The sequence below is a fragment of the Lepidothrix coronata genome, unplaced genomic scaffold, assembly GCF_001604755.1.
Source record: "Lepidothrix coronata isolate B3197 unplaced genomic scaffold, Lepidothrix_coronata-1.0 Scaffold10, whole genome shotgun sequence".
Lineage (NCBI taxonomy): Eukaryota > Metazoa > Chordata > Aves > Passeriformes > Pipridae > Lepidothrix > Lepidothrix coronata.
The window spans coordinates 10,171,072-10,183,524 of NW_016690190.1; the positions used below are offsets into that span (position 1 = coordinate 10,171,072).

The 12,453-nt window shown below is 40.9% G+C and overlaps 1 protein-coding gene across 1 annotated transcript in view; it reads right to left on the reverse strand.

Annotated features, from left to right (window-relative positions):
- Nucleotides 1–12,453, reverse strand: part of BCAT1 (branched chain amino acid transaminase 1) — a 61,648-nt gene that overhangs the window by 31,981 nt on the left and 17,214 nt on the right. The gene's annotated exons all lie outside the window — the stretch shown is intronic.

Below are 12,453 nucleotides of genomic sequence, written 5' to 3' on the forward strand. Positions count from 1 at the left end.
CTTATAATCCTGTTAAGCTCTCAGAAGCTGCACTTAAGATATTTTTGGACATTACTTTCTTAAGGCTCTTTCCCCTTACCCATTATAATTATATATTATATATATATATACATTATAATGTCTTTTTTCTCCTTCTTTTTACCAAGCAGTGCAAGTTAACAGTGTACAAAAGCACCTAAAGCTTTCAAAATCACAATGCTTTTCACGTCAAGACACCATCAAGAGCTGCAATGCATTTAATGTTTTTTTTTCCATGGAGGGTGATGCGCTGGGAGAACGGGTTGGAGGATCATCCTTGGAGTGCACTTGCCACAGTGTGGTCTGCACAAAGTATTGCCACCACCCTCAACCTCTGCTAGGTCCCTGAGTAATAAGGCTCCCAACACAACACTTTGCCTGGCTCACAGAGTCTTTTGGTTTCACTTGATCAAGCAGCACTAGCAGGAGGGAAACCAAACACTCAAAAGAACCTGCACAATGGGAGCAGAGCAAGGCCAGATGACTAATACCAGGGGTACTGATTAAGTATCAGTGCCTATTACATTAATATCACTCATTAAAAGATTACCACAATGCTCCCCTGGTATTACCTATGACCTTTATAAACAGCAATTTATTTCTTTCCTTTGCCAACATTCCCCCAGCCCTGAAAGCATCATGTTGAGGATGCATTAGGGATTGGCATTAGCACCCATCCAGATCTCCACTGTTTGTACTGCCAACACACAGGGGAAGTTTCAGCTGGTTTATGTTTTTCTTGCTTTGTTTACCAACATGTTCTCAAGCACCTTCTGGCGCTGCTGCCTAATAAAAACCATTGAACTGGAAGGAAAACAAGTAAAAGCAGAACAAAAAGAGTAAGGGAGGTAAAAAAGAAGCGGATGGGACACATGATCTATTGAGTACAGCTATTTGGCCTCTCTTGCCTAAAGCAGAATGACAAAGACATAGTTCCAGGCCTGCAAACTCTCCAGGTTGCAGCAGAACAGCACATACAAGATGCATGTGCCTATGGCCCAGCCAAAGATGGTCTGGTAAGGAATAGGAAGAATCAGATTGCCTTGCCTGTATAGGGAGTGGTGGGAAGCCAGTTGGATAATGTTGATTTTCAAGGCTTTCGTAGTACACCTACAAACAGCCAGTGGCTCACACAGACACACTTTCTTTGAAAAGCCCCTCATCTGAAAAGTGCTTGCTGACTCCAATGCAGCATCTCCCAGGGCAAAGCTTTACCCAGCCCAAGTAAAGAAGATATAATGCGACCACTGGAAACTCAAATTCATCATTTGATCAAAACAGATCATTTCAATTATGAGCTGGGTCGAATTAAAAGTGACGTGCTGGCCAGTGTCAATTCTAACCAAAGCTGCAACAAGACATCCTGGTGCCTCTAGCCAAGTTGTCAGCTTAAGGCTTGTTCTACCCAGCCTTTGCAATACCCTTAAGTGGATCTGGAGCTGAGAGCAGCCCCCAGCCAGAGCTGTGACTGTCATTACTCCATTCCTACCTTTCTTACCCCAGACAAACGTCTCAGGTAGGTACAGAAGGCAAGCACATATTTTGTCCTACTCTTTCCACCAAGTTTTGTCAATGCCTTCCCAACTGACCCTTGGCTGTAGCTATTTTCACTGCACTGAAAATACTAGACCATAAGCAGTAGGCTGGGCAGCTCTAACAGGTGTAACTCATTTGACATACCTAAATTTTTCTAAACACTGTGCTGGGCCAGGCATTTCTCTCACTTGAATAAAAGCAGACCTGGCAGTCTCAGCTGCAAAACAGCTTACAGGTTACCTCACTATAGCAGCAAGTTTCAGCAGAGATCCTCAACACATTAACATCCACTCAGTGAGACTGAATGTAACGTGTTCTGAAGCAACCTCCCTGACTTCCAGTCAAGGTGATTAAGATCACAAAGCAACCGCAGTAATTATTTTTTATTACTTATGCTGAGTTTGTAAGCGTATCCTAGGAAAGATCAGGGCCTTCTGATGCAATAACAAACACAGAAGCGTGGACAAATTCAAGTAACTCATTTTGCCCTTGCACTTGTGAACGGCAAAATATGGTTGCAGCAGTGGAGCCAATTTGGAGAGGGAGACAGATTACAAAGAGCATGGGGAATTACTGTGAAGGGAAAAGGTGACAGGGCATAGCTGGGAGGAGCTGGAGGGATTGAGGCTGGGACTAGACAGAATGGTTTTGAGGAGGGCTCCAGGGACCAAGATCCTGCCTTTCAGTCCTTATGGCTGTGGCACCCTCATTATTGCTTCTGGGCCCTCCCCAGCACACACATCTCTATCCAAGGAAGCCATTCTTTCTGATGGAGCAGCTACTTTTGCCTCACAGCACCTTCTACCTGGCCTCCTCCTAAATGACAGGCTGAGGAGAAAAGGTCTGCACTGCCAAGGAGAACCAGTGATGGGGAACTTTGCTCCAGACCCTTCCTCAGCTCTGTTGCTCTTATCTGGACAAGCTCCAGCACCTCAATGTCTTTTCTGAAGTGAGAGGCCCAAAACTGAACGCAGGATTCAAGGCACAGCCTCACCAGTGCTGAGTACAGAGGGATGATTACTTCCCAAGTCCTGCTGGCCACACTATTGCTGACACAAGCCAGGGTGCCATCGGCCTTCTCGGCACACTGGTGTTCACACACGTTTGGTTGCTGTCAACCAGCACCCCCAGATCTTTTTCTATCAGCCAGCTTTCCAGCCACTCTTCTCCACAGCTGGAAGGTTTCCTGGGGTTGCTGTGAGTTGTGGTTGAGTGCCTGACAGGTCAGGAATCAGACCTGTGCAGACTGGTGGTGGGAACGATGATGGGACATTGAACAGATCCTGGTTTTCAATATGCTTAGGATATCACTCCAGAGCAGGGCTTTGCCCACGTGGGATGTTCACATGTCTGAGCCCCATCTGTCCCCAAGTCTCTGCCTTGCCCAGGGTGCCCTGGTCGGGCCAGGCTCCAGCGCCCTGGCACTGGGAGCACATGTCCTACTACGTCCTGGGGAGCACTGGGAGCACACCCAGGCTGATAGTGAGGCTGCCACCAGACCTGGGCCACCTTGGGCCCCCTGCTCTGGACTCCATTCCCTGTTCTGGCTGAGTTGGGATGCCTGACCCAGGCACTGCCCCGGCTGCCACAGCATGGCAACAGCCTGGGCTCAGGGAAGCTGTGACCCATTGGGGCCAGGCAGTGCTGCCAATTTTGGGAGGTTGTGGATACTAGGCTGACCAAAGTTGCTTGTTGATTCACCTCTGGAAGCCAAAAACCTGTTTTTTCTTAAGGAGGCTTCTTTTTGGCCTTGCAGCCAATGAGCAAGACACCAACTTTCTCCTCTAATTCAGCTGTGTTGTTTTTCAGATGTCCAGCTGCAGGTGGCAGAGGATTGCACCCATTTTCTTGCTGACCTGAGCAGTGATCTTATCCAGCTGGAGAAGCTTATCCATTAGATATTCCAGCCCAGCAGCCTCATACAGAAGGATTCAAGCTACTCTGTGTTGGATGTAATTGCTTCTCTAGAACAGGTACTATGAGCAGCCCACAGGGAATTGCAAATTGGTCCAGGAAGAGCCTTCCACCCCATGGACCTGTTTTCTGCAGCCTGATGTCATGAATTATGCTTAATAACTAGTACTGCATGAAAAATAGCTTGTGCAAAACTCTTGAGAGGAATCAGGGGTGACACAGCACCTCGTCCATCAGTGGCATCTGAGCAGAGCCAGGCTGAGCAACTAGAAGGTAGGAAAAGGTTATGGAGACTATGTGTGGTGTTAGGGCAACTGATATTTTCCTCCTCCATCGAGACAAAATAAGCAACCACCTGTTCTGCCTGTTCCCAGACCTTGTCTTAGAAACAAAAATGCTGAATATTGCTTCAGTAGATGAAACCAACTGCACCCTCTTCTAGCAGGTGTTACTTTTGTCTAGTTTGTCCGACTTACTATCTCTCAGCTCTATCCACTAATCACTAGCTGACACCACAGCAGCATGTACTTCAGTAAAAAAAGAGGATATTTATGTCCTACAGGCCTTGAGTAAACCAAGGTCTGTGGTTTGTTTCTTTTCCCATCCCTCTTTCTTTGGAAAAGACTGTTAGTTTTCTGGGGCAGAGACCATCACTTTTCATATAGGGCTACACCTGTATGGCTCTGATACCAATAATTAAGTCTATAATAAAAATAAGAAGAACACTAAGAGTTCTATCAACTCAGAACAGAATAAAAAAGAGTCAAATAAATTGTTAGAAATCTATTGCTAGCTTGTAGTTATAAAATTAATGTTAATGTAAGTTATCCTATAATGCCTTTGTCATCAATACTATTTCAAATTTACAGCAGAGCCTGAGGCTTGAAAATGGAAAGCATGCCAAGATATAATAAGATTTGAACAGGAAGAAAGCTCTAATTTTCCTACTATAAAAAAAAAAATCAAGAGAAACAAAATATATAAAAAAAGGTCTTCTGCAACCTCAGGGAAAATACCCAGACTTTTTTCAGCGTAAAGCTTCCCTGAGACTTCATCTGAGAATATGTTAGCACATGTAACTGGACTGGGGCCTGGAATCGTTGCATCAGACTGACTGTACACTGGGTAATAAACCACAGAACAAATGACAAAGCAAAAGAAAGTCAAGGCTCTGCGTCAGCTGCGAGTCAGTCATGGAAACAACAGAAAACATGGCTGGAAGGACTTTGTCTCGTCCATCCTCTGCAAGGCATCCAACCTAAACTATTCATAACAGATACTTATCAAATGCTTGTCAAAGCAAAGAATGAAATACTGCTACACTCTGCAAGCACTGGGAAGAAAAGAAGGGCAGCACAGCATACTGCTGGCTTCTTTAACCTTTCCCCTGATCTGACAGATGCCCCAACTCTGATGCAGGAATCTTCGATCCGGAGCAGCAGGCAGGGAAGTAAACCTGCTCTGACAAGACAACAGATGAGTGGCTGGAATTGGCATAAACTTCTTGCCTTAGAGAATGAAAAGGGCACCCAGGGCAGCAGCACAGCTGAAAACACAGTCTGAAGCTCCCAAAACATACCAGAAAGGAAATAAAGATATTGGAAAGCTACAGTAAGGCTAGACTACAAAGCACTGAAGAAACTTATTTTGTTCTAAAAAAATACTCAAGCACATGGATAATGCATAACATCATTTAATTCAATAGCACTAACTAAATTTTAAGAGTTTTTCCATATGTTGCTGAAATGCTGCCCGTGCAGCTTCCCACTGATTTGATCCAAAGCCCATTTAAGTTAATCAAGACCCCTTCCTCCAGCTTTGTAGGAATTTGGATTCTAAGGGAGGCAAAACTACCTGAATCTTTATAGCCTCACCCATTTCTACTACTTCAGGAAAATTATATGGATTTATAATTGTTAGATTTGGGGTTTTTTTCTCCCTTACTCATTAGTCTTTCTCCACTTACACGTTTCAGAAGACATGTTCTTAAAGTTAACAAAGATGCAAAAATGGGGTTCCTACAGATCCTAAGGAAACCTTCTACCTCACACTAAGGAAATCTTAAGGAAAGCATCTATTTGATTTTAATGAGGTTATCTACTCTACTCCAGTTAATATTATTTTCAGATATATGAAAAACAGTCATGTATTATCTATCGAAAACTGCATAAAATATTTCAAATATGATTACCTCTATAAAATTCAAACCACCAAGATGCTGATAAGACTATTAAACATAGGGACAAAAACTAGACACATTATCACATTTCAGTCCTTTAAACCACTTCTGTTTACTAACAGCTATTCCAATTAACTAAGTGGGGTGATCAGAAAGTATGAGCAGGCTTTAATGCAATCATTGCACTGGTCTGAAAAACACACTGCTGTAGCTCACTGGTTGAGTCAGCTGTATAAAAATCCTCTTTGGCCATGGAACTGCATTTCACGTCTGCAATGTAGATATACCTGGGCTTTAGATTAGAAAGAAAGAAAGAAGTAACTCCATGTGGGCAAACACAGACTGCAATTCTGTAATAGCAGAAAGTCCTCTCGCAGACTCACGTGCAAACATTTCCATAAAAAACCAACTAGGACCATTCTTCACTAATGGAAAACATTAACTAAGTACCTTATTCACACGATTCACTCTTAATATATACTGCTGCTTCTCAAAAGATCTGACAGCTTGGTTGATGCAATTCCTGATGCTGTGCTGCTCCTTGCCTCACAGCCGCTGTATTTCTGCATTGTAGCATAAACACAATGTTCCATTTTTAGAAAGAGTTCGCCTGGGAGAAGGTTTGAGTCTAACACAAGATGAGGGCTCACAATGGCCTGTGACACAAAACCGGAATAAAGAGATCTCTGACATTTCACTGATAACACATCTTTGCACAGCCGTGTGCAAATGTTTTAGGTGTAAAAATAATGCTGTACAAAAACAAACCTTATAAATTTGGTCCACAAAGATTTAAGACACGACTGTCTCCTGGTTTGGGAAACATCATTTCTATTTCACATGAAGCAAGCAAAACAAAAAATGAGGTATTTACATCTAAGCTTCTCGAAAAGAAGTAGCCATGTTGAAGGAGGACGTGAATTGCAAACCTAAATCTCAGACAAACAAGTTGGAAATATTTTGCCTAAGTAGCCTGGGCAGTCACAAACATGTTATGTGGAGTAGCCGAGAATAGAACCATAATCTCACATGTCCAAGTCCTGAGCAGTTGCAATTAAATCTTCTTACCCTGATTTTAATAAGCCTGTAGACATGCCAAGAAGTGGATTCATGGAATGCAGGCATTCAGCAGTCATAATTTCACATGGAATTTCAAAACCTTCTGGAAATATAAAATGCTTTTATCTTATAGTCTCTTACACAGAGGTTACGGGAATAATTTCAAACATTCAGTTAACCACACCTGCCTTTTTCTCTTATTCCATCTCTCTCTCACACTGGTAGAAAGAAGGTAAACTCACAAATTGCCATGAAATTCATTGTTTGATCTGCCACTGAAACTGCCACAGTTGCCATTTCCTTTCATTCAGTACTTTCTTAGAAATGGGGACTAAATACGGGATTAACATAAATCTCTTCCAGCTCACTAGGCTGGTAGTTCATGGAGAGTTAGGATATAGAGATAACTTCTAAAGCTAAAAGAAAAGTCAAGAGAATACTATATATATTAATAATAAAAAAAAAAAGACTAACTTCTCTTCCTAAATTGTCCTTTCTATCCCTGTGTGTTCAGCAAAGAAAACATTTAATATCAAAACTGGGGACTTGATATCACAATGACATTAAAATTTAAGTAATCTTGGAAATAGGTGTGGACACTATGAATTTTATAAGTTTTGGAGTCAGTTTATAAATTTGCTTTGGGAATCATTGGCTGTCGCTAAGCTTTGTGTTTTAAAAACAATTCTTCACCTTGGGAAAAATAAATCCAGAAAATGATACAAGCTAAATGGAATCTCCAAAATTCTAGTGCAATTTCTGTGCTTCTACAGACACCAACTATATCTTAGGCTCCTAGTGAAAAAGAAGTTAAAGCATCACTTTCTTTGTGCCATAAATCAACTCGGCCAAACTCTCCCCTGGCTATTTTTCTAGCAATTTCCTTTTATCTTGACTAAAAGCTCCTGTTATTTGCTGAAGACAATTAGCTTTATTTGCAAATCCTTCAGCTTCAGATAATGGGACAATCAGTTCCTGTACTACAGCTTAGAAAACCTACTTCCTAAAAGCCTGCGACTATTTGAAGAACATTACCCACTCGAAGAGAAACACAGAACCACTTGCCATCAAGCTGAAGCTGAAAGGAGCTGCCACAGATCTCAAATCCTTTCCTAATAACTGCAGAGAGAGTAGCAGACATATAAACCACTTTCAGTGGAAGAATGGACTGGATGACCTAAGGTTCTAAGACGATAAATATTTGGAGATGCCTTACTGTGTGATGTTATACACACACACATACAGATATCCAACTGGTCATCTTTCTTTTACTGCTTCAAGACAGTTTATGTAAAAGTAGATTTTCTACATACATATTTTGGGGAGATACTGCTTATCACAGCATCAAGATATTGGTAAATTTTTATAATAAACTTTTCCCCATTCAATCCAACATAAAGGAAATATTGTACCTGATCAATCAAAATTTTTAATGGGGTCTAATAGAGAAATTAAAATGGCAATGCAGGGCATTCTCCCAACACTCCCAACTAAACCCTAAACCCACAGAGGATTTAACAGCCTCAACACAACAGAAAGCCTCACTGAGTGCCCCTATGCTTTGGCAGGTAAATAATTTATTGATGTCAGTAGAAAATTATAAATTGATACAAGCTGTAAAGAGACTGAAAATATATAAACCACGTAAACTGGTTTATATTTGTCAGCCTTGTAGGTAATGTGGTAACTATGATGCACGTATTTCCTCATTCCAAAAACATATCAGTGTTCCCTTGATCCACGTGCTCTGAGCATGTCAGTAACTTTACCTACTGCTCATATAAAATCACAAGAAAACTGCTCTGTACTTCCTGAACTCTACAAGAAGTGGAACTTTCACCACGTCATGCTAATGTGACAGTGTGATGCAGTCAATCAGTTCAGATTTTAAAAAAATGTTTCAAAAATTAGACTTCTGTATTTTACACATTTTTAATCTTCGCATTGGAGGAGAAGGAAAAAAATTTGGTGAAGCAAAAGTTTTCTTCTTTAAAGAAAACAGGGTCAGAGAATTGCTTGTTTATTATTGTCAGCAATGTTTTCACACATAAAATAGTTCTCTCAAATAAAGCTTAAAACTGTCTATTATCTCAAAATGGCTTAGTCCCTCTCCCAATTCCCAGAGTAAGGAACCCTATATCCCACTATATTTCATTATATAGTTTCATTAGTATAAACATGGTTACAAATCACAGTAATGTAAAACTTGCATTGGCAACCTCTCAATTTGAGCCACAAATGCCTGCATTGGAAATAAATGTTCAGGGTTTTTTTCTAGTGTAAAACACACTACAGCTTTAGATTCTGTGGAAAAACTGTCAGACATTTTGGTTGGGGTTTTTTGTAGGTTATACCTATAGTGTGGAAATAATCTTTATGTTCTAATTTGTGCAGTGTCTGGCACAGTGTCAGCTAGTTCACAGCTTGGGCTTTGAACCATTACAGCAATGCAAGAAACAAACACTAAAAATACATAATTATAGATAATTCACTATATCCAGCGTCTCTCACAGCTAGGACTTGAGCTGGCTTCAAACTGGAAGCCATGCAAACATATTACCACAGCACTGTACTCGGCCTAGCAAGTCCAAGATCCCAACAGGGATCATCAGCTTGAGCACAGCACTGCACTAACCTGCCTGTACGGCTTCCAGTCTGCCATGGGCTCACATCCCACTGGCCTGGAGCCTGGGAAGGTTGAGTCTGTCTGGAGGAACACTCATAGTTATTTAGAGCAGCATGAGGAGCCATTCAGATACAGAAGCTCCACTTGCACATTTCTCATTCTACAGCCACGAGTCTTCACACGAGCAAGTCAGTCCAGACCCACTTGTAAACTGCAGCTATTCTGCTCTGCTTTGGCATGGCAGACTAGTCCTTTTTCCTAGAAAGTCTGCACCACTTTAGCACACTAAACAGGCCATTAAAAATTAAAACAAAAGAACTGAACTTCACAGCATTAAGATGCCAAACTAATTTTCCATAGCTTCAGATCACTGAAACACAGAGAAACACAGTAAGAGTAGGTAATACCTTCTTAAAGTGCTCCATGTATCAGTCCCAAAGAGAAAACATATTCCATGACAAAAGGTTAAAACAAAAAGAAAATCATCTTTCTGGATATGGACTGATAACATTAGAGAAGGAAGTGGCAATCACAGATTCATAGAATTAGCTCTGACTTTGATTGTGTTTCTTCGAACCGGTTACATATGGAAAGAGATCACCACATTATACAAACAACATTCCTTCTGTCTTGTGACAGGACAATAGGCAGAATGAAGGCATTAAAGAAACTACCAGATTTTTAGTCGTAAAAATCAAGTGCCTTAGACATAACTGTGTGCTGTTTTGTGGTATTGCTGAATGCAAGTATAGGAACAAATCCAGACACATGCATTTCTTGATTCAACTTTCCAAAAAACATTCAGTGCTACAGAGGGTGACTGCACTTTCCATTATAAGTGGTTTCATATTCCCCTTGTAGAGTTCCAATGCTGACAACAGGCAAAAACTTCAAGGATAATTTCTTAGGTTATGGTCACAAATCCCCGTCAGTTTTTTAAATAAACAAATATATAACTATGTGCATACAGCAGTTAAGGGAGGGAGAAGGATTTTACTCTCGTGGAAGGAGGTGGGTAGATAAATCCTGGAGATCTGACACTTTCTACAATACAGGAAACTCTGGCGTAATCACTATTTCCCTCAATGTTTCTTAGCTCTTCCAAGATCACTGGTCATGTGTCAACTCTAAATGCCATACATTAAATATCCTGTAAATCACAGACCTGTCAGGATGAGATTTTTAACTGCAGAATTGAGTCAAATTAAGGTATTTCAGTAGCAATTAAGGTAGTTTAGTAGCAGTTAAAATGAAGAAAGCAACAACTCTGACCTAGCAGAGGGGCTCACTGCCTGCTAGAAATCGTAGGTAACATTCATTCCTTCCCTCCCATTGTTTAGGGACTTTCTGAGTCCACCTTTCCAAGTCAGGCAGAAACTGCAGTAAAAATCAAGGAAGCTCAGCCCACCTAAAAAGCACAGCACTGCATTCTAAGAAGAAATGTCTTCAGACACTAATGTGGCACTCAAATGTTGGACGTGATCCACTGTAAACAATATGTTTTATGTAAGATTTAACCAAAACCATACCCTGTTTTCTACATTCCCACAATCTTGGATTATTTAGGTTGCTGGCACAGAATTGCAGCTTTCCTCAGGACAGTCAGCCCCATGGGTCAACTGGATTCCTTTGAATATTATTAGCTATAGTTTCTGAAATTTTAACCATAACTCTCTTCCACAGAAATGTTTGCGAATTTTTCTAGAACGAATCCAGGCTATTTAATTTTTCATTTTCTGGTGCTGGTTCTTCCTTTTTTTATAAAGTTTTTCTTCTTAATTTGACAATGAAGTTAAAAAGACTGGAAATAATTATTATAACGCATGACACTACAACCAGTACCTATATTCTCATCTTAACTTTCATATGCACACCTTCCACAGTATGGTATTTTCTAGAAATCTCTACCCCCTTCTGGCGACTGCAGCTAATCTTCAGAAACAGAGCCATAAGGCAGGAATGGACTTATAAATTAGACTTCAGCCTGAGCCAGCTGCTTTTTTCTAACATTATTCCCTTTATGACCATCTGTCCCACCTGCTAACACATTTTTCCCCTCACACAGACTTTCCACTACAATGATTTGCCATCCTGGCTGACATACAAGTATCAATAGAAAAGAACTTGGATTAAATCCAACTTTGTGCCACCCAATATGTGGAGCTTTGGTAAGGCACCCGCTTGACTGCTGGTATAATTAAATCTGCCTTAAGTCTGCTTCAGTTTATGCCCAGTTCACCTATGACCCAAACACTACCACAGTTGGTTGCCACTTTATCTTCCTTCTGCACTGCCTCAATGAGTGAAAGAAGGAGCTTAGTGTTGTTACACAAGAGTCTCCTCTCTGTAAAGCAATTCTTGCTCTCAGATACACTAGCACATTCCACTGAATGAATCTACTGAGATTTATCTTGTCTATTTGTTGAAGGTGAATTCACAAAACTCCACACTTGTGAACTCTTGGGGTTTCAAACCTGGCTGCATGCCTGGTTTTGTCAGCATTTTCTGAATCATCCTAAATTTTCCTCCTTTGGCAGAATTGCCAGAGAGACACAAGGCAAAGAAATGAGGAAGAGGAGAACTGGGAAGGGCTGAGAATGAGGAAATAGAAATTAAGTGCCATGTTGCTACATGGTGAAATTCTGTAGTCCTGGACTCTCAAGAATTCTTTGCTGTTCTCAATGACATCAGCACTGGTATAAACCTTATCAAGGAGTCCAATTTAAAACATTTATTCCGGCACTCATTTTTCTTATCTGCTTAAAGCCTGACAACTGAAAGGGAACTAGCTACTTTAGCATAGTTCAGAAGACTGCATAGCAGCGACACCACCCAAAAAAATCAGGAAGAACATGACAAAGTGTATAATTATAATTTCATTTTGTGTACTGCTGACAATAGTCAGAAATAACAGGAAGGGGACTGCTGAAAAAGCACGAGCGAGGTCACCTTTTTCTGGGTACTACTTTTATATGTCTGCAAAATACAGATGAGGCTTTTTAAAGGCTGTAAATCAGGGAAAGAGAGGGAGAGAAAGAATTACAGATGTGTGACATAAGGAATAAAGGCAAAAGAAGTATAAAAGGCAGGAAAAAAGGAAATGAGCACAGTGTAGAATTCA